Here is a 24,922-nt window from a genome sequence, read left to right as displayed (position 1 = left end):
CCAGCTGTCTGTTTAAAAAATATGCCAAGGTTCTTACAAGGCTAAACATACTCTTACTATACTATCCAACTCTTTGGTATTTACCCAAAGGAGTTGAAAACTTATGTCCACACAAAAACCACACATGGATGTTTATAGCAGCTTTGTTCATAATTGCCAAAACTTAGAAATAACCAAGATGTCCTTCAGTAGATGAATGAATACATAAACTGTGGTACATCCGGACAATGGAATATTATTCAGTGCTAAAGAAAAATGAGCCATCAAGCCATGAGAGGACATGGAGGAACTTCAAATGTCTCTCACTAACTGGAAGAAACCAGTCTGAAAAGACTAAATATTATATGATTCCAACTATATGACATTCTGGAAAAGGCAAAACTATGAAGATAGCAAAAAGATCAGTGGTTGCCAGGGGTTAGGAGGGAGGGATGAATAGGCAGAACAGAGGATTTTTAGGGCAGTGAATCTACTCTGTAATGATTCTATAACGGTGAATACATGTCATTATACATTTGTCCAAGCCCTTAGAATGTACAAAACCAAGGGGAACTCTAATGTAAATTATGGATTTTGAGTGCTATGTATATTTCTTCATGTCAGACGGGTAATGTGCCAATGTCTTAACAAGGTTTGGGGGCAGCACATCCCACACATGCACGTGAACACTGAATCATCATGCTTATTAACTACAAAAGGATGGCTTCAGGACGATATTGATGTGTCAATGTGGGTTCATCAATTGTAATAAATGTACCCCTGTGCTATGGGATGTTGACAGTTGGGAAGACTATGCATATATGTGGGCAGGAATGCATATTGGAAGTCTCTTTACCTCTTGCTCAGTATTTCTGAGAGCCTAAAAATGCTCTAAAAAATAGTCTGCTTTTAAAAACAAACAGGAAAGGCCCGGTGCGGTGGCTCAAGCCTGTAATCCCAGCACTTTGGGAGGCTGAGAAGGGCGGATCACGAGGTCAGGAGATCAAGACCATCCTGGCTAACACGGTGAAACCCCATCTCTACTAAAAAAATACAGAAAACTAGCCATGCGAGGTGGCCGGCGCCTGTAGTCCCAGCTACTCGGGAGGCTGAGGCAGGAGAATGGCGTAAACCCGGGAGGCGGAGCTTGCAGTGAGCTGAGATCGGCCACTGCACTCCAGCCTGGGTGGGAGAGCGAGACTCCGTCTCAAAAAAAAATTTTTTTTAAATAAAAATAAAAACAAACAGGAAAACCAAGGGTAACTTCACCAGTGTCCTTTTGAGAGGTGAAGCCAGCTGGACTTCCTGGGTTGAGTGGGGACTTATTTATGTATTTATTTATTTTTATTATTATACTTTAAGTTCTAGGGTACATGTGCACAACGTGCAGGTTTGATGCATAGGTATACATGTGCCATGTTGGTTTGCTGCACCCATTGACTCATCATTTACATTAGGTATTTCTCCTAATGCTATCCCTCCCCCAGCCCCCTTCCCCACAACAGGCCCTGGTATGTGATGTTCCCCGCCCTGTGTCCAAGTGATCTCATTGTTCAATTCCCACCTGTAAGTGAGAACATGCGGTGTTTGGTTTTCTGTCCTTGTGATAATTTGCTGAGAATGATGGTTTCCAGCTTAATCCATGTCCCTGCAAAGGACATGAACTCATCCTTTTTTATGGATGCATAATATTCCATGGTGTATATGTGCCATGTTTTCTTAATCCAGTCTATCATTGATGGACATTTGGGTTGGTTCCAAGTCTTTGCTATTGTGAATAGTGCCACAGTAAACATACGTGTGCATGTGTCTTTATAGTAGCATGATTTATAATCCTTTGGGTATATACCAAGTAATGGGATTGCTGGGTCAAATGATAATTCTAGTTCTAGATCCTTGAGGAATTGCCACACTGTCTTCCACAATGGTTGAACTAATTTACACTCCCACCAACAGTGTAAAAGCGTTCCTATTTCTCCACATTCTCTCCTGCATCTGTTGTTTCCTGACTTTTTGATGATTGCCATTCTAACTGGTGTGAGATGATATCTCATTGTGGTTTTGATTTGCATTTCTCTGATGACCAGTGATGATGAGCATTTTTCCATGTGTCTGTTGACTGCATAGATGTCTTCTTTTGAGAAGTGTCTGTTCATATCCTTTGTCCACTTTTTGATGGGGTTGTTTTTTTCTTGTAAATTTGTTGGAGTTCTTTGTAGATTCTGGATATTAGCCCTTTGTCAGATGGGTAGATTGCAAAAATTTTCTCTCATTCTGTAGGTTGCCTGTTCACTCTGATGGTAGTTTCTTTTGCTGTGCAGAAGCTCTTTAGTTTAATTAGATCCCATTTGTCTATTTTGGCTTTTGTTGCCATTGCTTTGGTGTTTTAGTCATGAAGTCCTTGCCCATGCCTATGTCCTGAATGGTTTTGTCTAGGTTTTCTTCTAGGGTTTTAATGGTTTTAGGTCTAACATTTAAGTCTTTAATCCATCTTGAATTAATTTTTGTATAAGTTGTAAGGAAGGGATCCAGTTTCAGCTTTCTACATACGGCTAGCCAGTTTTCCCAGCATCATTTATTAAATAGGGAATCCTTTCCCCATTTCTTGTTTTTGTCAGGTTTGTCAAAGATAAGATAGTTGTAGATTGTGATCTTTTTTCTGAGGCCTCTGTTCTGTTCCATTGGTCTATATATCTGTTTTGGTACCAGTACCATGCTGTTTTAGTTACTGTAGCCTTGTAGTATAGTTTGAAATCAGGTAGCATGATGCCTCCAGCTTTGTTCTTTTTGCTTAGGATTGTCTTGGCAATGTGGGCTCTTTTTTGGTTCCATATGAACTTTAAAGTAGTTTTTCCCAATTCTGTGAAGAACGTCATTGGTAGCTTGATGGGGATGGCATTGAATCTATAAATTACTTTGGTCAGTACAGCCATTTTCATGATATTGATTCTTCCTATTCGTGAGCACGGAATATTCTTCCATTTGTTTGTGTTCTCTTTTATTTCCTTGAGCAGTGGTTTTAGTTCTCCTTGAAGAGGGGACTTGGAGAATTTTTCTTACAAGAGGTTTGTAAAATGCTCCAATCAGTGCTCTGTAAATGCACCAATCAGTGCTCTGTAGCTAGCTAGAGGTTTGTAAAATGGACCAATCAGCACACTGTAAAATGGACCAATCAGTGCTCTGTAAAATGGACCAATCAGCACTCTGTAAAATGGACCAATCAGCAAGACATGGGCGGGTACAAACAAGGGAATAAAAACTGGCCACCCTAGCCAGCAGTGGCAACACATTCGAGTCCCTTTCCACACTGTGGAAGCTTTGTTCTTTCACTCTTCATAATAAGTCTTGCTGTTGCTCACTCTTTGGGTCCGTGCCACCTTTAAGAGCTGTAACACTCCCTGTGAAGATCTGTGGCTTCACTCTTGAAGTCAGCGAGACCACGAACCCACTGGAAGGAACCAACTCTGGACACACCTTCAGCAGACGCTGCTGTGGGGAACAGAGTTGACTGACAGCCTCTGGCTGCCATGTGGGATTCAACACAGTGTTCACACTGAGGCCAAGCTTACTCTGGGTTGCACTCAGCCAGTGAATGGCCTAAGTAGGGGTGCTAGAGGAGTGCACTGAGGCTAAGGCTCTCTCTATCTTCCTTCCTTCTCTCCTTTCCCAGATATTAGACCTGCAAATGGTCTGAAGGCTCTTCTGCCTCTTACTGCTCTCTCCTCCTTTATCCTTCATAGGCATTTTGAATGTCTGTTGCATATCAAATCCCACCTTGGTGTCTGCTCCTTAGAGGATGCAAACTAACACAAGTGGTACCAAGAGTGGTCCAAGACAACAGTCGGTAAGAAGGTGCTTGGGACTGGTTCATACACCACCCAGCTGGCAAGGAGGACCCAGTCATGAGGGAAACATCAGGCACAATAATCCTTGGCACAAGGTGGTTAACCTAATTGCTAAGGATTTCAACATTGGTGCTCTGGGATCCCACACAAAGAGCATCTGACCAGGGCTCTTACTACACAGTGCAGGAGGTACGGGAGTGGGATCACACACATCCATCCATACATATCACATACTTCTGGCACAATCCAGAAGGAGCTGCTTCATGAAAGACTGCAACAGCCTACCGAAGGATCAGCTGGAATGCTCAGAGGTCATACTCTGCAGGGATAGATGCTATCCCGTCCTACATGTTTTAAATAGAGAACTCCAGGGCAGTGTGTCCTCTCAAGGAAAAATACATGTGTCTGGGAACCAAGGGTGAAAGCAAAAGTAGTCCCAGTTACCATCAATCTTAATTGACCCACTGTGGGATTATGTGCTTCCTGTACCCACAATTCTGGGCTTTGCAGGGTTGGAAGTCCTTACTCCCAAAAGGGGATCCCTGTGCAGGGGGACTTGGTAAGGCTCCCACTGAAATGCAAGCTATGGCTGCTGCCAGCTCACTTGGAAGTATTTGTGTTCAGTGGGCAGCAGGCAAGAAAAGGAGTCCCCACCTAGTCAGGGTCAACTGACTCCCAGTAGCAAGAGAAGGTCAGGCTGATTTTACACAATGCAGGCAGAGAGGAGTATGTGTGAACCCAAATAATCCACTTGGACACCTCCTGCTATTCCCTTGCCCAGTTGTAACTGTGGACATTTATAGCAACCCCAGCCTGAGAAAGATATGATAAACCAAGCGCTCAGACTCTTTGAAATGAAGGTTTGGGAAACACCACCATGTAATCCACCATGCCTTGATGAGGTGATAGCTGAAGTTAAGGGGTGGGGATTTAGAATGGATAATGGGGAAAAAGAGGATGAGTATGAAGTGTGACCCTGAGACCAACTACAGGAACAGGAGCTATAGTTCATCCTTCTAACTTCCCTCTTCTAATATCCCCAGGAAAACTTGGAGGATGCCCTAAAAATGTAAAAAGACAGGACACATATCAGAGAAGTATTTGTGATGTATTTAACAAAGCAGTATAATCCAGAATATGTTTAAAACACACACACACACACACACAGACACACAAAAACTTAATAAGAAATGATAACCTCATAGGAAAATAGGGAAAGACAGGAATTAGTATTTTATAGAGAAGAAACAATATAGACAATAAACATATAAAAAGATGTTCAACCTCATTAGTAATTGGGCTGATTCCAATTAAAATCAACTAAAATATATTTGGGAAGGAGGCAGGAAATAGAGTTCATTAATTTGTATTTTTCTCTTTACAACTTCTATATATTATATTACTATATAATATATTGTTAGTTTACATGGGTATTATTATTTCAAAACAAGCTTCAATACTTCTTATGAATGAGTTCAACCATACAAAAAGTGCTTATATTCCTAAAAATTGTTACATAAAACAGTAGTGCATATATTTTTCTCTTCCTAAAAAGTTAAGTGTGATTTTTAAAGATGATATCGAAGACAGATGATACGTGGTTATTAAGTTAATTTTAGTTGTTTTACAATAGCAATTTTATTTGGATCAAGATAGATACATACATACATACATACATACATACACACACACATACATACATAGATGGATAGATGGATTTAGATCAAGATGTGTCTGGAGTTGGTTCCTTCCAGTGGGTTCCTGGTTTTGCTGACTTCAAGAATGAAGCCATGGACCTTCGCAGTGAGCGTTACAGCTCTTAAAGGTGGCACGGACCTAGAGTGAGCAGCAGCAAGATTTATTGTGAAGAGCAAAAGAACAAACTTCCACAGCATGGAAGGGGACCTGAGCAGGTTGCTGCTGCAGGCTAGGGTAGCCAGCTTTTATTCCCTTATTTGTCCCCACCCATGTCCTGCTGATTGATCCATTTTATAGCGTGCTGATTGGCCCATTTTACAGTGTGCTGATTGGTCCATTTTACAAACCTCTAGCTAGCTACAGAGTGCTGACTGGTGTGTTTTTACAGAGCACTGATTGGTGCATTTTACAAAACTCTAGCTAGTTACAGAGTGCCAATTGGTGCATTTTACAAACCTCTTGTAAGAAAAGTTCTCCAAGTCCCCACTCGACCCAGGAAGTCCGGCCGACTTCACCTCTCAAAGGGAGATCTTAGCAGTGCATCTCCATGGCTGCCACAGGTGCTGGGCTGTGTTTCTAGGGCCACGATTACTGTTGATATCCTTCGAGAGACTTTAGTAGAGTGAAATTTCTTTTTTATGATATTTTGGCCTACTTAGACTGTTTCTTTAAATGAAATAGCACTTCAGTGGTGAAACTACATCATACAAGGCTTCAGTGGTTAAATTTAAATATCCAGCAGTTAACACAGCTCCTGGAATTTTGTAGAAACCCTGTAAATTTTGTTTGAGATTGATTTTCTCAGGATCATAGGATGTATGTTGAACAAAATTGGAAATGTGAATGCAAAACAGAAATTTAAACTGGATTTCATAAGCACTGGAGACAACAAAGATTTTTTGAACAGCAATACAATGCTGAAAATAACCATGTGCAGCTGTCTGTTCAGCATCGAATGAGGTGGTATGGAATTTTGGAGGTAATTTGATAGAAACAAAAAGTCACTTAAGATCATTAGAACCCCAAAGTGCTGATTTATCATGAACAATACAACATGTATTGGATGCATTTATCAGGTTATGTGCTAAGTGCTGATTTGGCATATTTGCAATGATCAATTATAGTATGCAATGCTAAACACTCATATTTTATTAATGTGGTAGCTTATTGTTTAACTTAGCAAATCTCAGTGAGGAAAATAATAATTTTCATTTTACAAATGAGGAAAATGAGGCTTAGAATATTTATGTGACTTACCCAAAGTGAGGCTGTGTCTTAGTCTACTGGTTTATTCATTCATTCAGCAAATGATGTTTCTTTGTGCACAGCTTGGGGAAGTATGTAGAAATCAGAACGTGCAGAGCCTTGAAGGTCAGCCTCAGGATTTTAATCCAGGAGAAAGGGAAAATATGGAAATGAGGTGATAAGGTTTCTATTTTAAAAGCTCCTCCTGCCTCCATTGTGGTCTATGAATAGAGGAGACCTTCAGGGACCATTTGAAGAGGCCAGTCAGGAACCTATTGGAGTGGCTTAGGTGAGTAGAGCAGTTGTATTCGTCCGTTTTCACACTGCTATAAAGAAATACCTGAGGCCGGGCGCGGTGGCTCAAGCCTGTAATCCCAGCATTTTGGGAGGCCGAGACGGGTGGATCACGAGGTCAGGAGATCGAGACCATCCTGGCTAACACGGTGAAACCCCGTCTCTACTAAAAAATACAAAAAAACTAGCTGGGCGAGGTGGCGGGCGCCTGTAGTCCCAGCTACTCGGGAGGCTGAGGCAGGAGAATGGCGTGAACCCAGGAGGCGGAGCTTGCAGTGAGCTGAGATCCGGCCACTGCACTCCAGCCTGGGCGACAGAGCAAGACTCCGTCTCAAAAAAAAAAAAAAAAAGAAATACCTGAGATTGGGTAATTTATGCATGCAGGAAAGGGGTTTAAATGACTCATAGTTCCACATGGCAGGGGAGGCCTTGGGAAACTTACAATCATGGCAGAAAGCAAAGGGAAGCAAGCACCTTCTTTACAATGTGGCAGGAAAGAGAGAAGTGAGGGAGGAACTTCCAAACACTTATAAAACCATCAGATCTCATGAGAACTCATTCACTATCACAAGAACAGCATGAGGGAAACTGCCCCATCACCTCCCTCCCTTGACATGTGGGATTACAAGTCCCTCCCTCAACATGTGGGGATTACAATTCAAGATGAGATTTGGGTAGGGACATGGAGCCAAACCATATCAGCTGTGGAGGGGAGTAGACAAATTTGAGAGATATTTAGGAGGCCAAAATCATCAGCAATTGGTGAATGACTGAACATGGGGTGAAGGGGAGGAAGGTGTTAAAAACAACTAGCAGATTCTGGCATGAGCAACTGAGTAGATAATTATGTCCTTGCTGAGACTGAAGACACAAGTAAAGGACCAGGTTTGGAGGGAAAGTTTGTACTCAGAGTCAGCCCCTTGATCCCAGCTTGATTAAAGTCACTGAGGCACTGATCCCAAGGCCACTTAAGAGGACTGACTCATCTCCAGCTTGGTTTACTGGTCTTGTAAATACCTACAAAGTTTTTATGTTCTCCCCAAAATCTAACACCCTTCCTGTCACCAGTTCCTTCTCTATTCTTTATTTTATTTTGAGATGGGGTCTTACTCTGTCACCCAGGCTGGAGTGCAGTGGCACAATCTCAGCTCACTGCAATCTCCACCTCCCAGGCTCAAGCAATCCTTCCAACTCAGTCCACCAAGTAGTTGGGACCATAGGCATGCACCACCACACCTGGCTAATTTTTTTGTAGAGATGGGGTTTTGCCATGTTACTCAGGCTGGTCTCAAACTCCTGAGCTCAAGCAGTCTGCCTGCCTGAGCCTCCCAAAGTGCTGGGATTACAGGCATAAGCCACTGCACCCAGCCCAGTTCCTTCTCTAAAATAGAAATGATTATCACCATTGCTCAAAAAATATATCTCTCTCCTCCCTATCAATAAATGGAATCCAAATATTTCCCAACTTACCACTGCTGCTGCCAGGGTATTCTCAGCTATAAAATCTCTTTCCTGGGCCTCTGTTATGCACCTAGGGTTGCTCTCATCATAATGTCTCTAGTTTATATGTATTTCTCCTGCCTCTAAAAGGCAAAGAACCATTCCAGTCTTCCTCTGGGCTGTAGGCCCTGGTATGCAGCATGGAGGTCTGAACATCTAAGTATAACAGGTCAGTGTTTCCCAGAACACCACTCTCTTGGTTTTCATTCTTTCTGACTGGTTGCTCCCATTCAGTCACTTTTGCTGGTTTCTCCCTGTTTTCCCAACCTCTTTTTTTTTGAAACGGAATCTCACTCTGTCGCCTAGGCTGGAGTACAGTGGTGTGGTCTCAGCTCACTGCAAGCTCCACCTCGCGGGTTCACACAATTCTCCTGCCTCAGCCTCCCAAGTAACTGGGACTACAGGTGCCTGCCACCACACCCAGCTAGTTTTTTGTATTTTTAGTAGAGACAGGGTTTTACCGTGTTAGCCAGGATGGTCTTGATCTCCTGACCTTGTGATCTGCCCACCTCGGCCTCCCCAAAGTGCTGGGATTACAGGCGTGAGCCACCGCGCCCGGCCCCCAACCTCTTACAGATGAAGTCATCTAGGCCTCGATCTTTTGACCTATTTTGTAACTTTACTCATCCCCACAGTAGTCCCCATCTAATTCCATGATTTTAAATACAATTCATGCATTACTGACTCCAAATTAACATCCCTGGGAAGACATCTTCCTAAAGTTCAAATGTATATATCCATGTATCTATTCAACATCTTCACTTGGAGATGAATTAACATCTCAAATTTAACACATCCCACTCTTGCTCCTGTTCTGCTCATGTGAGACACCCACTCCCCCTCACCTTTTGCCATGACTAGAAGCTTCCTGAGGCCTCCCCAGAAGCTGAGTAGATGCCAGTGCCATGCTTCCTGCACAGCCTGCAGAACTGTTAGCCAATTAAAACTCATTTCTTTATAAGTTTTTTGTTTTGTTTTGTTTTTTTGAGATGGAGTTTTGCTCTGTCACCCAGGCTGGAGTGCAGAGGTGTGATCTCAGCTCACTGCAAGCTCCGCCTCCTGGATTGATGTCATTCTCCTGTCTCAGCCTCCTGAGTATCTGGGACTACAGGTGCCTGCCACCATGCCTGGCTAATTTTTTTGTATTTTTAGTAGAGACGGGGTTTCACCGTGATAGCCAGGATGATCTCGACCTCCTGACCTTGTGATCTGCCTGCCTTGGCCTCCCAAAGTGCTGGGATTACAGGTGTGAGCCACCATGCCCAGCCTCTTTATAAGATTTTTTAAAAGCACACAATCCAAACCTTACTCCAAGTAGACCCCTTCAAGCCTGTTCCATCACCTGACTTCCTCAACCTTATAAGGTATCAGCACAAAAACCATGAAATCAAACAGCTCTCCTTTTTTTGTCATGAAAGTGTGTGGGCTCTACCTTCAAACTATATTCATGGTCCAACCTCTTTATTTTGTGCTAACTCCACTGCTAATGCCTTTTTCTAGCCACCACCATTTCTTACCTAGGCTATTGCAACAGCCTCCCCATTGATCTTCTAAATTTCACTCTTGGCCTTTGTCTTAGTTAGGGTAGGCTAGATTTCCACAACAAAAGTACCTCCAAATCTCAGTAGTTTCAGGAACAAGAAGTTTATTCCTTTCTTATGTAACAGTCTGGGCTGGGTTCAGGTCTGCAAAGCACATCTCCACCACATACTCATTCCTTTCTCAGCCAATGGCTACTCTACTGTCTTCTAGTCACATGACCACACCTGCATGCAGAGGACAGGAAATGTGGTTCCTGGTTGGCCAGCTGCTTCCACTGACAACTGCCCACTGTGGAGGAAGGGGGGTGGATTTTGGCAGTCTGCTGGACATCTCTGCCATACTCCTTAGGGATCATTCTCACTGCAGTGGCCAGACTTTGAAACACACATCAGATCAGGTCACTCCTCTGCCCACAGACTTCCAGGGCTCTCCATTTCACCTTCAGAAAAAGCCCTGAGAAGGGCTTCCATGCCTCAGTACCATCTGAGCCTTCATCACTTTGCTGATGTCCTCTCCTATTCTCCCCTTGCTCTCTCTACTCGAGCCACACAGCCTCCTTGTTGTTCCTCAGACATGCTGGCCATGGTTCCACCTTGGGGTCTCTATCTGGCTGGAATCTCTTCTTCCAGATACCGGCAGAATTGACTTCCTTATCACTTTCAAGCCTTTGCTCAAATGTCAGCTTTCAATAAGGCCTACATCGGCTTGCTCGTTTAAAATTGTAATTCCTGGCTGGGCGTAGTGGCTCACGCCTTCAATCCCCAGCACTTTGGAAGGCCGAAGCGGACAGATCATTGGAGGTCAGGGGTTCAAGAGCAGCCTGGCCGACATGGTGAAATCCTATCTCTACTAAAAATACAAAAATTAGCCGGGTGTGGTGGCGAGCGCCTATAGTCCCAGCTATCAGGAGTTTGAGGCATGAGAATCGCTTGAACCTGGGAGGTGGAGGTTGCAGTGAGCAGAGATCGTACCACTGCACTCCAGCCTGGGCAACAGACCAAGACACCATCAAAAAATAATAACTAATAAGTAAAACTGCAATTCCCCACCTTGCCCACTGACACTCTTCATGCCCATTACCCTGATTTTCCTTTTGTATACCACTAATCACCTGTGAACATGTACAATTTACTTATTTATTATGTGTTTTGTCTATCTTCTGCAACCAGAACATCATGTCTACTTTACATACTGATGTTTCCCTAGCACTTAGAATAATGCCTGGCCCCATAATAGGTGCTCAATGAATATTTGTTGAATGAATGAATGAATGAATGACAGAAGCTGAGAGGGGTACTCAATGCATGTAGGTGCTGATAACTCATTTTCTATCCCATGGTTGGGAACGACTGCCTCTCAGATGCATGCCAAGTCTCACAAGGGAATTCAAAAAGAGAACACTAATTAACTGGTACAAGTCTATCCCCACTGCAAAACAAAATTCAAAATAAATAATAAAATAAAGCTCTATAATGTGCATGTCCACTATTAGTGGTGAGAATTATCAGCTTCACTGGGACTGGGTGGCATTATGGAATAGTAAGGACTTTGTCCCTGGTCCAGAGCATCGCTTAACTTCTTTTCACTCCTTTCCTCTGTGGGCACAACTTTCATTCCCAGTAAATTAAATACGGTGCCTAGTTTACATGACTGCTACCATACTGTTTCCAAAGTGAAAGAAAAGCTCTCAGAGTTATTACAGTCCAAAACAAGAGAGATCACAATATGCAGGCAGCACACAACAGCTCAGAAATAAGCCAGATGTACTAAGCCTGTTGCCAGGTGAAAGATGGAGTATGGTTTCTTGCCATAATTTATACTTCCCCTGCGTTGCTTCACAGGCTAGGGAATGAGCTAACAGTCACTAAAAAGAGAGAGAAGTGTCAAAGCCTGATGGGAATCCCAGGTTTTTCCTTTGTCTAATTGGCCCCAGGCCCTCTGTAGCTGCTCTTGAGACCTGCCTTAAGGTCTCTGTTGCCTGTAAGCTATCACAAGACCCATTGTCTTATTCCCTTTGGGCTAGAGAGCTTTGACCAGTTGCCAAATTCAGAATTTACTGTTGGAGTCAAGTTTTCAATGAGTGCACATTGTTTCCAGACAGGTTCCTGTAGATATAAAGTAAAAAAGAATAGGGCCAAGCATGGTAGCACACATCTGTAATCCCAGCACTTTGGGAGGCTGAGGGAGAGAAGTGCTTGAGGCCTGGAGTTCAAGACCAGCCTGGTCAACATAGCTAGACCCTGTCTCTACCAAAAAAAAACAAACAAATTAGTGGGCATGGTGGTGCATGCCTGTACTCACAGCTATTCCAAAGGCTGAAGTGGGAGGATCACTTGAGCCCAGGAGTGTCAAGGCTGCAGTGAGCTATGATCATGCTACTGCACTCCAGCCGAGGCAGCAGAGTGAGACCTTGTCTCTATTTAAAAAGTAAAATAAAATAAAATAAAAAGAAAGAAAAGTACAATTCATTTATTCAGTAAATATTGATTGAGCATCACTATGCCCAAATACTGAGCCTAGGGCATTCAATGATGAACAAAATAGAATGCTTCCTTCCCAGAGCTTGCTATTCAGGAAAAATGCTGGCAAGTAAACAATTACTAATATGTAATTGTGATAAAGACTGTGACAGAGGGTGCATGGAAGAAGCACCTGGCTGGAATTTGGTATATTAGGGGTTGAACTTGGGGGTCAAGAAAAGTTTTACAAAATTACTAAGAAAAATGAACTTGATTTAAGTTTTCTCTTAAGCATTGAAGGGAAAATGGTTTCAAATTAAGAAGACTGGTTTTGATATTTCTTGTGTCTGTTTTGGCAGATAATTCTACTTAAATAAAAAATTAAAAAAAGAAAACCTAAGTTTAGGGGTGCTCTAAATGAAGAGGCTAAGAAAACCCCAAAACCCTAAGGTTAGAGATTTAACCTATGTTCAACCTGGTTTCCAATAGCTAGATCTGCTGAGTTATTGCCTTCTTTTCTTTCTTGTTTCTGTTTTGCTTCCATTCTTTTTTTTTTTCTTTCTCTCCCCATTTTTTTCCATTATAACTTCAATTTAGAGGACACATGTTAATATACAATAAGCTGCAATTTCACAGTCTATTGGTCCTATTTCACTGCAAATACTCTGAACAAGTTGTTCACCCTGTGGTGGCCATCATTGATCCAAGCCCTCCTTGAAACGATAGGACATTAGGTTATAAAAATGTTTTCCAAAAAAAAATGCTTCCAGTTCTTTCTTTCTTCAAGACTTCATGACTTCATCTTGTTGCTCAAATAACAACAAAAATTTTTTTTGTTAAGAAACAGAGTTTTGCCCTGTTGCCCAGGCTGAAGTACAATAGTGGCATCATAGCTCACTGTAGCCTCAAACCCCTGGGCTCAAGTGCTCCTCCTGCCACAGTTTCCCAAGCAGCTGGGACTACAAGTGCATGTCACCACACTTGACTAATCTTTCAAAAAAAATTTTAGACACAGGGTCTATGTTGCCCAGGCTAGTCTTGAACTCCTGGCTTCAAGCAATCTTCCCATCTCAGGTTCCCAAATCATTGGATTTATAGGCATGAGTCATCATGGTTGGCTTAAAATTTTCTTTGAGAATAAAAATTTAGGGAAGTTACAAACTAATGAGCATCAAGTCAGCAGTAAAAAAATACCATTATCCATAAAGGCACACATTACAGACTATGATTTCTGAATGTTCAGTTATTATTGCTTTAGGTACCACTGTCTTAAAGAAATCTCGGGCTGGGCGTGGTGGCTCATGCCTGTAATCGCAGCACTTTGGGAGGCCGAGGCGGGTGGATCATCTGAGGTCTAAAGTTCAAGACCAGCCTGACCAAGATGGAGAAACCCCATCTCTACTAAAAATACAAAATGAGCCGGGTGTGGTGGCGCATGCCTATAATCCCAGCTACTCAGGAAGGCTGAGGCAAGAGAATCGTCTGAATTCCGGGAGATGAAGGTTGCAGTGAGCCGAGATCGCTCCATTGCATTCCAGCCTGGGCAACAAAAGCGAAACTCCGTCTCAAAAAAAAAAAAGAAAGAAAGAAAGAAATCTCTGCGAGAGAGTCAACATTGTACGCTGTAAGCTCTAGAGCTATATTTTGTAAAAACAAAAAAAGGTGTCCCTGCTTCACTTTTCCTGCAGGACCCCCTTCTAATGAACTCCACTCAGGGTAAGCCTGGTAAGCCATTACACCTGTACTTGGAAATATCATCTGATAAACCTGGTTTCTCAAAGGCTTTTCTGCCTTTGAAAATGCTACTGAATGTTGCTTTTATTCATTAACAATAACAAATAAGCATCTACTTTGTGCCAAGGCCCTATTTCAGAGATGAAGAGGACCTAGTATTTATTCTCCCTTCAGTGGCACCTTTCTTAAATTAGGGAAAGAATCAAATAAATAATATAGGAAGTAAGTATTCCAGGAGTCCTTCTATATGGCCTCTTGCCATAAGAGGAACATTTTGGTTTATATCAAAAAGCATTAGGCAATGTTAATCTAATCTGTAGTTTATTTTAATATAATGCATAAGCATTATTTTAAATCAAATAGTACTAATGGACTCATGTTCAAAAAACAACAGTCTCCTATCTTACTCTCTCTCCTAACACCAATCCCACTCCCTAGAGACAGGCACTTCCAACTGAATTACCAGTCTCGTTTGGCATTTACCTCTGCGCTTAAAATAATATGCCTATAATTTGGGTGACCATACATCTAGTTTGTCCATCAATTCCAGTTTGTACCTGTTGTCTCAGAATAATGATTGCCAGTGGTCCCTTCACTCTCAGAATAATCTCTATGTGATTCATTACATGACTTCCATACTTCCAAGGAATCATCCTGATGTGCTGCTGTAACACAGGACCTATAGACTTCTCTTCTGTGGCTGAGCCCTCTGACTCCCTCTACTTTCCCTTTTTCTTTAAGACGGCGTCTCGAGATGGCGTCTCGCTCTGTCACCCAGGCTAGAGTGCAGTGGCGCAATCTTGCCTCACTGCAACCTCCGCCTCCTGGGTTCAAATGATTCTCCTGACTCAGCCTCTCAAGTAGCTGGGATTTACAGGTTCCCACCACCATGCCCAGCTAATTTTTGTATTTTTAGTAGAGCCAGGATTTCACGATGTTGGTCAGGCTGGTCTTGAACTCCTGACCTCAGGTGACCCGCCTGCCTTGGCCTCCCAAAGTGCTGGGATTACAGGCGTGAACCACCACACCTGGCCTAATTTCCCTTTAATTCATCCTCCCAACGTAACTATATAGTTTTGGGTTAAATCCATAATCAATATTTACCTTATTTTGACTATCTAAGTATTATTCACTGCTAAGCCAAATACTTCACTGTGATGTTTTCATTCTTGTATAATCTTATGTTTTCTCTGAAGTTAACAACTGCCTCTTTTTAAGACGTTTAATATTTGTATACCTTTATTTTTCCCAAAATGCTTTAACAGAGCTGTGAAATGTCTAGACAATAATTTTCCCAAATGCTCAAACACTTTCAATTGTTATTTTCCCTTAACAGCACTGTACCTAGAGCCCTCTGTCCTCTGGCTGCCAACCAGAGCAAGTTGCTGTCTGGATTTGCTGAAAAGCTGTTGTCCTGAGACTTCTCTTCAAATTCTAAGGAAAAATTTACTTTTTCTCAGAATTCTAAACCCAATCAAATAATCAAGTGTAAGGGCAAAATAGACACATTCAAAACCTCAATAAATGTATCTTGCAAATACTCCAGAAAGCTACTGGAAGATAGGCTTCAGCAAATAAAGGAATTATATGAAGAAAGAAAGAAGCATGGCACACTGTTACCTTAACTAATAAAAATCTCTGAACCTTTTGGTCCTGCCTGAGGAAGCAAAATTCTACTTGCTGCAAAAACGACACCATTTATCACACTGCAACAAAAGCAATGTACAGGCATACATTGGGGATATGTGAGTTTGATTCTAGACTACTTCAATAAAACGAATATTGCAATAAAGTCACACGATGTTTTTGTTTTGCAATGCATATAAAAGTTATATTTATACTGTAGTCTATTAAGTGTGCAATAGCGTTATGTCTTTAAAAAACAATGTACATATCTTAATTTTAAAATACTTTATTGCTAAAAAATGCTGACAACCATCTGAGCCTTCAGTGAGTTGTAATCTTTTTGCTGGTGGATGGTCTTCCTCAATATCGGTGGCTGCTGACTGATCAGGATGGTGGTTGCTGAAGAATGGGGTGGCTATGGCAAATTCTTAAAACAAGACAACAATGAGGTTTGCCACATGGATTCAATCTTCCTTTCACAAAAGATTTCTCTGTATGATGAGATGCTATTTGATAGCATTTGGCCCACAATATAACTTCTTTCAAAATTGGAGCCAATCCTCTCAAAACCTGCTGCTGCTTTATCAGCTAAGTTTATGTAACATTCTAAATCTTTTTTTTAAATCATTTCTACAGTGTTCACAGCATCTTCATCAAGAGTAAAGTCCATCTCAAGAAACCACTTTCTTTGCTTATCCTTAAGAAGTAACTTCCCATCTGTTCAAGTTTTATCATGAGATTGTAGCAATTCAGTCACATCTCCAGGCTTCATTTCTAATTCTAGTTCCCTTTCTATTTCTATCACATCTACAGTTATCTCCTTTATTGAAGTCTTAAATCCCTCAAAGTCATCCATGAAGGTTGGAATCAACACCCAAACTCCTGTTCAAGTTGATATTTTGACCTCCTCCCATGAATCACAAATGTTCTTAACAGCATCTAGAATAGTGAATCCCTCCCAGAAGGTTTTCTATTTACTTTGCCCAGATACATGACAGGAATCACTATCTATAGCAGCTACAGCCTTATAACACGTATTTCTCAAATAAGGCTGGAGAGTCAGCCGGGTGCGGTGGCTCAAGCCTGTAATCCCAGCACTTTGGGAGGCTGAGACGGGCGGATCACGAGGTCAGGAGATCGAGACCATCCTGGCTAACATGGTGAAACCCCGTCTCTACTAAAAAATACAAAAAACTAGCCGGGCGCGGTGGCGGGCGCCTGTAGTCCCAGCTGCTCCGGAGGCTGAGGCAGGAGAATGGCGTAAACCCGGGAGGCGGAGCTTGCAGTGAGCTGAGATCCAGCCAGTGCACTCCAGTCTGGGCGACAGAGCGAGACTCCTCCTCAAAAAAAAAAAAAAAAAAAAAAGACTGGAGAGTCAAAGTTACTCCTGAATCCATGGACTGCAGAATGGATGTTGTGTTAGCAGGCATGAAAATCACATTAATCTCCTTGTACATCTCCCTTAGAGCTCTTGAGAGACTAGGTGCACTGTCAATGAGCAGTAATATTTTGAAAGAACTATTTTTTTCTGAGCAGTAGATCTCAATAGTGGGCTTAAAATATTCAGTTAACCATGATATAAACAGATGTGCTATCATCCAAGCATTGCTGTTCTATTTATAAAGCACAAGCAGAGTAGATTTAGTGTAATTTTTAAGGGCCCTAGGATTTTCAGAATAACATGTGAGCCTTGGCTTCAACTTAAAGTAACCAGCTGTGTTAGCTCTTCACGAGAGAGTCAGCCTGTCCTTTGGAGCCTTGAAGCCATTGGCTTCTCCTCTCTAACTCTGAAGGTTTTAGATGGCATCTTCTTCCAACAGAAGGCTGTTTTTTCTAAATTGAAAATTTGTTGTTTAGGGTAGCCACCTTCATCAATGATCTTAACTAGATCTCCTGGATAGCTTGTTGCAGCTTCTCCCTCAGCACTGCTGCTTCACCTTGCACTTTTATGTTATGGAGATGGCTTCTTTCCTTAACCCTCATGGACCCACCTCTAGTAGCTTCAAACTTTTCTTCTGCAGCTTCCTCACGTCTCTCAGCCTTCATAGAATTGAAGAGAGTTAGGGCCTTGCTCTGGATTAGACTTTGGCTGAAGGGAATGTTACAGCTGGTTTGATAGTCTCCCTAGAACACTCAAACCTTCTCCATATCAGCAATAAGGCTGCTTCACTTTCATCATTCTGGTACTCACTAGAGTAGCATTTTTAGTTTCCTTCAGGAACTTTTCTTTTGCATTCACAACTTGGCTGTTTGGTGCAACGGGCCTAGCTTTTGGCCTAACTTGGCTTCCAACATTCTCTCCTCACCAAGCTTAATCATTTCTAGCTTTTGATTAAAGTGAGAGAGGTGAGATCTTCCTTTCACTTGAACAATTAGAGGCTACTATAGGGTTATTAATTGGCCCAATTTCAATATTGTTCTGTCTCAGGGAATGGGGAGGCCAAGAAGAAAGAGGAGAGGGGAGGGCAGGACAGTGGAGTGGAGGGGAGGGGAAGGAGGGGAGAAGAGAGAAGAGGAGAGGAGAGGAGACAAGAGAAGATAAGAGAGAAGAGACGGGAAGAGAGAAGAGACCAGAGGAGAGGAGAAGCAGCCGGTGAGTGGAGCTGTCTGAACACACACATTTATCAATCAAGTTTGCCATCTGTTATGGGCGTGGTTCGTGGTTCCCCCAATTACTATAGTAACGTGAAAGACCACTCATCATAGATCATCATCACACAGATAAAATAATGGTGGGAAATGTGAAATATTGCGAGAATTACCAAAATGTGACAAAGTGAGGACATGCTGTTGGAAAAATGGCACCGGGCCCGCGAAGTCCCTGCCCGCTGTCCCCGCAAGGTGGCGCCTTGGACGCCGGCGCACAGCCAGCGAGAAGCGCAGGAAGCCCGGGGCCCAGGAAGGCGAGGCCGGGCCTGGCCGCCCGCAGCCCTAGGGCTTCGTGGCTCCCGAAGGCCCTGAGCTCCGTTCTAGTTGTTCAGACGGGACGAGGGCGGTGGAAGATATAATGAGAACCAGAATTTGACAAATAAATGGCAAAATAAAAGAAAACTCACACAGGTCTTCGGAAGAGAGAAAATCTTCACCGGGAAGTTCTGATCCACAGTACCGACGACTTCTGCAGAGGGGAGCGTCCCGAGGAGGAAGCGGATACGATTGCCTGTGGTGCCACATTAAAGAGGTCTCAAGACACCTGCGGCCACCTGGCATTCAATCCAGACCCCCAGTATATTTAAGAAGCACAGTCGTGAACCAGAAAATCTGACTCTGGAAGTGGCTCTGCATTTCTGGAATCCTCCAGCTGAAGGAGAATGTGATTTGTCAAGATACCCACCCTGCAGACCTCGAATCCGCAGAGAGCAGCCCCGAGCCCCAGCCAAACTTGCAGGACGCCTTTGAAACGCGCCCTGGCACCCACCAAAGTTACACGCGTGGACTGCAGAGTGCAGGACGAGTTCGATTTGAAGTTTCACTGAACCCTTGAGAGACTTCTGGGTCATGAGCTAACTGCGCCACCTGTGGCCACCAAGAGAAACAGCTCCTCCCGGGTCTGATGGAAGGCTGATCAGGTGCCTAGCACGTGTGCGCACTTGCACCTGGGGGCTTCTTTCATCATCTCACAATAAACTGTTAGTCTAGCCTTATTTTCTTAAGGAACATTAATTTTATGTATAGTGAGTGTATTTTGCATGTTTTAAATTGTAAATGGGGCTAAATCCAAGGAAGCTCAAACTTAAAGCAGGCTTGTGGCAAACTGCTTAATCCCCTACCATGCTCCAAGGCAAACTGACAAGTATATTGAAATGGATTTTCCACAAGTATTTTAAGTTGCCACTTGTCAGATGGGTTGTTTTGGATTTAACCATGTCATTCACGGGACCAACTGAGAGTAATCTTTCTTTACAGGTGTCTGGCAAAGCAGTGTCAGAGTCAGACACCTTTACTATCTTTATAGAAACTTAATTTTTGGCCTTTTATCAGTATGTCAGACAGGGCTCTGAACAAACATGTTAAGTTGAGCTATTAAACTGATGGGTTTTATGAAAGTTTACGTTCTTCATTTGGTACCTGTGTTACAGTAGGTAGCTAGTCAGGCATGAGCAGGACAAGAGAGGGCCCTCCTCCGGCACACACACCAGGAATGTCAGGCGACCATCACGTGATGCTCAGGAGGTTGTTAACTGTCTCTCTAAATAATAATTAGTCACAGCCAGGGCCAGGGAAAGGCAGTTTCCCAATAGATAGAAAAACCTGAGCCTAGTGATCAGCAGCTTCCTGATAAGATCTCAGGAGTTGGCGATTGGGCTCAAGCACGTTTATTAAGAGACAAAATGGTGGAATTTAACTGGCATATGACCTCCAAAGGACATTCAACTAGTAAGGGAAGAATGCCTTAAGTGAACCTGCGTACAACTCCAATAAACACAATGCAGATGCTCACCTCCCAAGTGCTGGCAGGCCACTCTGCATGCGGACAGCACACCCCAAGGATGAAGAGATGCAAGACCCAGGAAGTATGCCAACATAGAAAATCCCAAGTCAAAGTTCTAACAGCATACTAGATCTCTCCAGTTGCCCACTTGGCCTTCTTCCAAGTGTACTTTACTTCCTTTTATTCCTGTGCTAAAGCTTTTTAATAAATTTCACTCCCACTCTAAAACTTGCCTCAGTCTGTCCTTCTGCCTCATGCCCCTCAGTCGAACTATTTCTTCTGAGGAAGCAAGAATTAAGGCTGCTGAAGACCCATATGGATTTGCCGCTGCTAACATGCTTTGATGCTGTATGACTTGGGTATGTTCTGCTGCTAACATTTGTAAATAGAGCTAGGTGCATTCTTTTTTTTTTTTTTTTTTTTTTGAGACGGAGTCTCGCTCTGCCGCCCAGGCTGGAGTGCAGTGGCCGGATCTCAGCTCACTGCAAGCTCCGCCTCCTAGGTTTACGCCATTCTCCTGCCTCAGCCTCCCGAGTAGCTGGGACTACAGGCGCCCGCCAAATCGCCCGCCCGGCTAGTTTTTTGTATTTTTTAGTAGAGATAGGGGTTCACCGTGTTAGCCAGGATGGTCTCGATCTCCTGACCTCGTGATCCGCCCGTCTCGGCCTCCCAAAGTGCTGGGATTACAGGCTTGAGCCACCGCGCCCGGCAATGCATTCTTTATCTATTAATATTCCAAGAGTTAATGCAGCAGAGCGATTTGTAAAGAACATTTTTTAACAATCAGTGGATTTACTACATAAAATTGCTGCAAATTATGTGTACAGATTTTTTGTTCAAATATTCCACTGTAAACTTATTAAGACTGTTATGTTTCTACTGCTTTTGTATTGAATGATATTGCAAAAAATACAAAGAAAGGAACCTTCTTTTTTAAAAAAAGAAAAATGGTACTGATGGACTTGCTCAATTAAGGGTTGCCACAAATCTTCCACTTGTAAAAAATGCAATATCTGTCAAGGGTAATAAAGCAAAGCACGATTAAACGAGGTGTGCTTGGATAGGGAGATCTCAGCAGCCTTTTGGGGTCATTATTTAAAAATCACAAATCCTCAATAATTATGGGAATGTGCTTGACATTTAGACTGAAGAGAACAAATGGTGAAATAAATAAATTTACTTAGCAAGGAGTGGAGGAAGGAAGGTATGTCATATAGAGAACTGGTGATTCATGGATAAAAATACAATCACTGAACACATAAAGGAGAGCTATGACTTAGCAAGGGAGTTTGTTCCGATGTATGATGCTAATTTCAAACTTTAAACAGCTTGAAAAGGGAGGAGAATGACTAAAATGAGAGGCTCAACTGATTCAGAGATAAAGAATATAAAATCAATAGCTTTGAGAAGGATCTACATTTGTCTTCCTCTCTGCAGACCTGCTAACATTGCAAGAATACTTTTTGTCTCTTTCAAAGTCAGGTATGCTCTCCTTACTAAGACACCCACTTCTACCGACTCATAGTGCTTATCTTTCCTGAGGTTTCCCATATAAATAGTAAGAGAAAAACAGCAGCTGACTTTCTACTCTCCTATCCAATTAATTTCTTCACTCATGAAATAAGTATTTATTGAGAATTCATATTTCTCCAAATTTGTATCTTATTATCCCTTCTCTGAAATGTGTTTAAGTTTTTACTGTGTTACCTGTCTTCACTTTCATTGCAACTTGCTAGGGATATCCTAAGGATAATGATAAACTATTATTCTAAGACAGAAACATTGCCTCTTCTCTTTCTCTTCTGCATTCATGTTTCACCATAGACACACAGATAAAAAGAGATGTAATTACCCCTTATGACTCGTGTGCTTAGATTTATTGGTTTATTACATTATCAGTGTGTGCTATATCAAGAATAATCATTATATCAAATACAATCATATAGACAGTAGTTTACAAATAACCTTCACAACCTATAGTTCAAGTTATTTTTAAAACAACCAAAAAAAAAAAAATAAAACCAATAGATGGAAGAAGTATTATAATCCTCTGAGGAAGCAATTGAGGTCTAAATATGTTAAGAGTTAAAAAAAAAAAAGCATTAACTTATAGATACATTCCAATCTATTTTGGTTATTTTAGCTTGAAAATTCCTAAAGAATAAAAACTTTATCTTTGAATGATGTATATATTTATTCATATAATTATCAGATATCAATTATTCATAATCATAATTATTTATAGTAGTGATACATAAAGGTGACAAAATCTTAAGGGTTTCAGTGGTTGATGAGAAAGAAAACCAAATTTGTTCAAGGTCTTTAGATTTAACAAAGACTAGGATGATGCAAAACAAGTAGTTGCAAAATAAACTTATCCTACAATATATGATAAAGAAAAGATACTCAGAACAACAGTTGTAAAGAAAAGCTATTAAGCTGTGCTTTAGAAAGAAAAAAAAAAGACACCCAAAACATGGCAGGGAATTAGATTTTTTATCATCCTTCCTATGAAGATAAGTCATTTTGCAGGAACATCTACATCACAAAAAATCAAAACATCTCTATGGATCAAAGTCAACAATGTTAGCATTTTGTAGCTCCTGAGGCAATGTAAGAAGTATAACTATTAACAAACTTCATCCAATTAGATGACAGACTCAAATAACTCATCTTGGGCGAGACGTTCATGCCTTTTATCTCAAGCCCTGAATCATGGACTGTCAACCCCTCTTAGAACCTTCAAGAGCTTGAGAGGTTAGCCTGAAAAAGAATAGAAATATAAATAAATAAAATTTAAAAATAAATACACCATACAAATACTTTTATAAACAAGTGAACCGATCAGTTTTGCAATCATTGCAATATTGGTTTCATTTCTTTATTTTTTAGTGTTTAAAACATTTAAGAAAACCTTAATTTTTTTTAATGCCTATTTCTTTACTTGAATATTTATTTAATGCCCAAAGGAACTTCTGTGTGGGGAAAAGAATGTTCACTATTTGTATTTTGTCTAAAATCAAATTTATAAACCTTCAGGCAATTTACATCTCCAAATATTCACACATTACTAAGATAACATTAATTAAAACTTCATAAATTTAGCAAACTAAATTTCCATGTGTAAATAGCAATAGTAAACAACATTTTTTCACTGAGTTGAAAGTTCAAGTATAATATGTTAGATTTCATAAATTACATTATAATTGTCAATATTTTTACAGGTAGTTCAAATTATGGAAATGTTCCTTTTGAGCAACACTGGAGATCCTAGAATATGAAAATTTTAGGTCATGGTTATTTTTCTTTAAAATCTGTGTAAAATTTACAAATTTAAGCAATTTTTAGCTGTGCACAGTGGCATGAGCCTTTAGTTCCAGCTGCCCAGAAGGCTAACGTGGGAGAATCACTTGAGCCCAGGAGTTGAAGGCTGCAGTGAGCTCTGATTGTGCCACTGCACTCTAGCCTGGGTGAGAGCAAGACCTGTCTCTAAATAATTTTTTTTTAAATCTAAGCTGTGGCAATGAAATCAAACAACTCAACAAATGGGATTGCATAAAACTAAAAAGCTTCTTCACAACAAAAGAAACAATAGAGCAAAGAGGCAACCCACAGATGGAGAAAATATTTGCAAATTATACATCAGATAAGGTGTTAATATCCAAAATATACAAGGAACTCAAACTACTCAAAAACAAGAAAACAGACTCCAATTTTAAAATGGGCAAGAGACTCAAACAGATGTCTCTCGAAAGAAGACGTGCAAATGGCCAACAGATAAATTAAAAAATGCTTAACATCTCTAATCATCAGAGAAATGCAAATTAACACACAACGAGATATCATTTGACACCTATTAAATTTGCTATTACCAAAACAAGTGTTGGTGAGGATGTGGAGAGAAAGAAACTCTGATACGCTGGTATTGTAAATTAGTATAGCCATTTTGGACAACAATATGGTGGTTCCTCAAAAAACTAAAAATAAAACCACCATATGATCCAGCAAGCCCACTAGTGGGTATATACTCAAAGGAATTGAAATCAGTATGCTGAAGAGATGTCTGTACTCCCATGTTTATTGCAGCATTTTTTACAATAGCTAAGACATGGAAATAACCTAAGCATCCAACAATGAATGTACAGATTTTGTAAATGTGTTGTATATACATGATGGAATACTATTCAGCTTTTAAAACTCAGGAAATTCTGTCATTTGAAGCAGCATGGATGAAGCTAGGGGGCCTTATGTTAAGTGAAGTAAGCCAGGCACAGGAAGATAAATATTGAATGAGCTTACTCCATCTCTCTCTCTCTTTCTATATATATATATATATTATATATAATATATATATGTGTGTATGTGTACATACATATATACACACACACACTTGTATGTATGTATGTATGCATATATAAAATAAAATGACATTTCTTCCTTCTGCTGGAAATGCAAATGACATTAGCCTGACTGGTGGCCAATCAATAAAACAGTCTTCATCATGGCTGGTTGACAACTGGTGGCAGCTGCAGAGCACCCATCCAAAGAGGCCATAATTTCCTATGAGA

The 24,922-nt window shown here is 41.3% G+C and overlaps 1 non-coding gene across 1 annotated transcript; it reads right to left on the bottom strand.

The window, feature by feature from the left end:
• Positions 1-597: 597 nt before the first annotated feature.
• Positions 598-701, bottom strand: LOC111522194. Its single transcript, XR_002725190.1, has one exon. It is a non-coding gene; the product is annotated as a small nucleolar RNA U13 (small nucleolar RNA).
• Positions 702-24,922: the final 24,221 nt, after the last annotated feature.

The sequence above is a fragment of the Piliocolobus tephrosceles genome, chromosome 11 (genome assembly GCF_002776525.5).
Source record: "Piliocolobus tephrosceles isolate RC106 chromosome 11, ASM277652v3, whole genome shotgun sequence".
NCBI classification, from domain to species: Eukaryota; Metazoa; Chordata; class Mammalia; order Primates; family Cercopithecidae; genus Piliocolobus; species Piliocolobus tephrosceles.
The sequence above is the reverse complement of the archived record's forward strand: the minus strand, read 5'-3'. Positions and strand labels throughout refer to the sequence as shown.